This window comes from Pan troglodytes, chromosome 1, assembly GCF_028858775.2.
Source record: "Pan troglodytes isolate AG18354 chromosome 1, NHGRI_mPanTro3-v2.0_pri, whole genome shotgun sequence".
Lineage (NCBI taxonomy): Eukaryota > Metazoa > Chordata > Mammalia > Primates > Hominidae > Pan > Pan troglodytes.
Window position 1 is genome coordinate 122,439,805 of NC_072398.2, and position 4,970 is coordinate 122,444,774.

Sequence of the window (4,970 nt, forward strand, 5' to 3'; positions counted from 1 at the left end):
AATTTCTTAGAACAATTAGCCAGGCAAGGTGGCTCATGCCTGTAATCCCAGCTACTCAAGAAGCTGAGGCTAGAGGATAGTTTGAGCCCAGGAGTTTGAGACTGTGGTGAGCTATAATCATGCCACTATACTCCAGCCTAGGTGACACTTTAGCCTGGGTGAGAAAGTGAGACTCTGTCTCTTAAATAAATAAATAAATACTAAAATAAAATTTCCAGTTAATATAATGTAGAATGAGGCAGGGCACGGCGGCTCATGCCTCTAATCCCAGCACTTTGGAGGGTGAGGCTGGCAGATCACTTGAGGTCAGGAGTTTGAGATCAGCCTGGCCAACACAGTAAGACCCCGTCTCTACTAAAAATACAAAAAATTAGCTGGGTGTGGTGGTGCACGCCTGTAATCCTAGCTACTTGGGAGGCTGAGGCAGGACAATCGCTTGAACCAGGGAGGGAGAGCTCGAAGTGAGGTGAGATTGCACCACTGCACTTCAGCCTAGGTGAGACTCCCTCTCAAAGATAAGAAATCATAATAATGTGGTAGAATAGAAAAAGAAAGTTTTAAGAGTCAGAATGTCTCTGCTACATACTAGCTGTGTGACCTTGGGCAAGTTATTTTCTTTAATCACTCAAATAGGAATAATTAATAGGTGTTTTAAGGGAGATTATGAGGCTTAAATGAGAACATAAGCAAAGCATTTCATTTTGTGTTCAATGAATGCCAAAGCCAATCTAATACTTCACTGGGGTTTTCCTTCCTTCCTTCCTTCCTTTCTTTTCTTTCCCTTCCTTCTTTCCTTCCTTCCTTCCTTCTCTCCTTCCTTCCTTCCTTCCTTCCTTTTCTTTCCCTTCCTTCCCTCCTCCCTCCCTCCCTCCCTCCCTCCCTCACTCCCTCCCTCCCTTCCTTCCTTCCTTCCTTCTGATGTAACTGTGGCAGTCTTATATTTGCAACTCAAGAAGGAATCAACTGCGTTCCAAAACAGCTAAATATGCAGGTCACCCAAAAAAGGTTTTGTTTGTTTGTTTGTTTTGAGACAGAGTCTCACTCTGTCTCCCAGTCTGGAGTGCAGTGGTACGATCTCGGCTCACTGCTGCAATCTCTGCCTCCCAGGTTCAAGCAATTCTCCTACCTCAGCCTTCTGAGTAGCTGGTATTACAGGCGCCCGCCACCACTCCCAGCTAATTTTTGTATTTTTAGTAGAGATGGGGTCTCATCATGTTGGCCAAGCTGGTCTCGAACTCCTGACCTCAAATGATCCACCCGCCTAAGCCTCCCAAAGTGCTGGGATTACAGGTGTGAGCCATGGCGCCTGGCCATGAAGGTATTATTATTATTATTATTGTTATTATTATTGAGACAGAGTCTCTCTGTGTTGCCCAAACTGGAGCACAGTGGCGCAATCTCGGCTCACTGCAACTTCTGCCTCCCGGGTTCAAGCGATTCTCCTGCCTCAGCATCCTGAGTAGCTGGGATTACAGGCGCCTAACACCACGCCTGGCTAATTTTTGTATTATTAATAGAGACGGGATTTCACCATGTTGGTCAGGCTGGTCTCAAACTCCTGACCTCGTGATCTGCCCACCTCGGCCTCCCAAAGTGTTGGGATTACAGGCATGAGCCACTGCGCCTGGCACAGGTATTTTTTAAACTGCCACATTCACTCCGAAGCCCATTCATCTCCTTCAGCATCCCACAGATGAAGCACATGTTCCGCTTAGCTAGATAACAAGGTGAGGCACACTTTGCACTGCTGACGTCACAGGAAAGCTGTCTATAAAACTATACTTCTGATACTGGGCTCCAGCTTTGTTCTCACAGGTAATCATCCTCATCCAGGAGAGCAGCTGTCTGGGCAAACTCTAACTCATGCTCTTATTGCTCTGTCAAAGCTGGGTCCATGACAACCTCAGGTAGGGGAGTACAGGGTAGCAAACCCCAAGTTAGGGCCTCCAATGAGCTTCCTAGCAAGCCAGAGAAAGGGCTTTTCAAAGTTGTGGTTAGTTTTGGCAGTAATGTCATAGTACTGAAGATTCTTCTTTCGGTGGAAGACAATAGATTTTGCCTTCACTTACCTGTCCTTAATATCCACTTTGTTGCCACACAACATCATGGTGATGATTTCACACATTGGCACCAAATCTCTATGCCAGTTAGGCACATTCTTGTACGTAACTCTTGGTGTTACATCAAACATTATGATGGCACACTGGGCTGTGGGTTCGATATAATAACCATCTCTGTTCACCACATTTCTCCTGGCCGGCTGTATCCCATTTATTGAACTTAATACATCTTCTGTTGGTGTGGAACACTTGGGTGATGAACCTCAACACCCATACCTCTCAAATGTGGCTACATACCTCTCAAATTCACCAGTCAAATGATGTTTCACGAAAGTAGTTTTTCCAGTACCACCGCCACCAACCAACACAAGTTTGAACTAGACCTGGGGCTCTCCCTGGGCAGCCATCATGGTGTTCCTTCCAGAAGTGTCTCCTGCCCGTTGGACTGAGTGGTTCTTCTGTTTTTCAAGCACTCTCCCTAGCAGGTGATCGGTTGTTTGTCAGATTGTCCCTGATTAGTTACTCTTTCTAGAGCTAGTAGAAGATTTAAATATTTAAAGGATGCTGGGCTGGGCACGATGGTTCATGCCTGTAATCCCAGCTCTTTGGGAGGCCAAGGGGAAAGGATCATTTTAGCACCAGCCTGGGCAACAAGGCAAAACCCTGTCTCTACTAAAAAAAAAAAAAAAAAAAAAAAAAATTAGCCAGGCATGGTGGCTTGCACCTGTAGTCTCAGCTACTGGGCTGGGGAAGCGGAGGTGGAAGGATCGCTTGAGCCCAGGAGTTCTAGGCTGCAGAGAGCCATGACTGCCCTACTACACTCCAGCCTGGGCGACAGAGTGAGACACTGTCACAAAAAACAAACAAACAAACAAACAAACAAAAACCCTCTAGAATTCTATGATTCTGACCCAATAATTAATTATTAACGATTTGTTAATAAATGTAATTAATTCCTAGCCGGGCATGGTGGCTCACATCTGTAATCCCAGCACTTTGGGAGACTGAGGTGGATGGATCACTTGAGGTCAGGAGTTCGAGACCAACCCGGCCAACATGGTTATACCCATTCTCTACTAAAAATACAAAAATTAGTTGGGTGTGGTGGCATGGGCCTGTAATCCCATCTATTCGGGAGGCTGAGAAAGGAGAATTGCTTGAACCCGGGAGGCAGAGGTTGCAGTGAGCCGAGATCGCCCCACTGCACTCCAGCCTGGGCGACAGAGCAATACTGTCTCAAAAAACAAAAAAAAAAAAAAAAAAAAGAAAGAAAATGTAATTAATTCCTAAAGTTTCAGAATATGGGTCCATGGGGAAAAGGTTCTAACTGATAAAAATGTTGGAAATGGGATAAAAAATGAAGTTAAAAAAAAAGGATACTGGTTCTCAAAACTTGTTTGATCATAAAGATTTAGAAGTGGTTTCTTAGATGAACTATACTAGCAAAATAATTGAGATACTACTTTCAGGAAAAACGTATGTGCCTACTTTTTCAATTTAAACACTCTGTAATGCGTTGTTTGTTTGCTTGTTTTGTTTTCAATATCAAGATCCTGGGTAACATTCAATTATGTTTATATTTATTTGCCTGTCACTTATCATTAAGAGGGTTCATAATGAAGACTTTCTTCCAGGAGTTATTGACTAGGCAATTGAAATTTTGTAGTTCAGCTTTTGTGTGTTGTTTTCTCTGAATGCATAAGTATTTTTCTTAGAAATGTTTCCTCGGCTGGGTGCAGTAGCTCATGCCTGTAATCCCAGCACTTTGGGAGGCCATGGCGGGAGGATCACTTGAGGTCAGGGGTTTGAGACCAGCCTGGCCAACATGGTGAAACTTCGTCTCTACTAAAAATACAAAAATTAGCCGAGTGTGGTGGCACACAAATTAGCTGAGTGTGGTGGCACCTGCCTGTAATCTCAGCTACTCAGGGGGCTGAGGCAGAATTGCTTGAACCCAGGAGGCAGAGGTTGCAGTGAGCTGAGATTGCGCCATGTACTCCAGCCTGGGTGACAGAGTGACTCCGTCTCAAAAAAAAAAAAAAAAAAAAGAAAGCCAGGCACAGTGGCTTGTGCCTGTAATCCCCAGGACTTTGGGAGGCCAAGGCAGGCAGGCGGATCACGAGGTCGAGACCAGCCTGACCAACATGGTGAAACCCTGTCTCTACTAAAAATACAAAAACTAGCTGGGCGTGGTGGTGTACGCTGTAGTCCCAGCTACTCTGGGGGCTGATGCAGGAGAGTCGCTTGAACCCAGGAGGAGGAGGTTCAGAGTGCCAAGATCGCACCACTGCACTCCAGCCTGGGCGACACAGTGAGACCCCATCTCAAAAAAAAAAAAAAGGAAAAAAAGAAAAGAAAAGAAAAAAAAGAAATGTGTATCTTCAAGCTCTCGCTTCTTTTATCTTGAATTGGACAAGATTTTGTATTCCCAGAAATATGGTTTAAATTTTGTTTATTTTTAATTTTTATAGTTACATAATAGTTGTAGATATTTCTGGAGTAAATACAATGTGTAATGATCAAATCTGGGTAATTGGGATATCCATCACCTTAGAAATGCATTATTATTATTAAGACACAGGGTCTTACTCAGTCACCCAGGCTGGAGTGCAGTAGTGTGATTATAGCTCATGGTAGCCTCGAACTTTGAGCTCAAACTATCTTCTCACTTCAGCCTCTCAAGTAGCTAGGACTGCAGGTGTGTCTCACCGTGTCTAATTTTTTATTCTTGTTTTTGTAGAGAGGGAGTCTCACTATGTTGCCTAGGCTAGTCTCTAACTCATGGCCTCATGTGAGCCTCTGGCCTAAGCCTCCCAAAGTGCTGGGATTTCAGGCATGAGCCACTGTGCCCACCCATTTATTATTTCTTTTCTTTTTTTTTGAGACGCGGTCTCGCTGTGTCACCAGGCT

General features: G+C 44.5%; 1 pseudogene; it reads right to left on the reverse strand.

The window, feature by feature from the left end:
* Positions 1-1,809: 1,809 nt before the first annotated feature.
* On the reverse strand, positions 1,810-2,467 carry LOC740798 (GTP-binding nuclear protein Ran-like; annotated as a pseudogene).
* Positions 2,468-4,970: the final 2,503 nt, after the last annotated feature.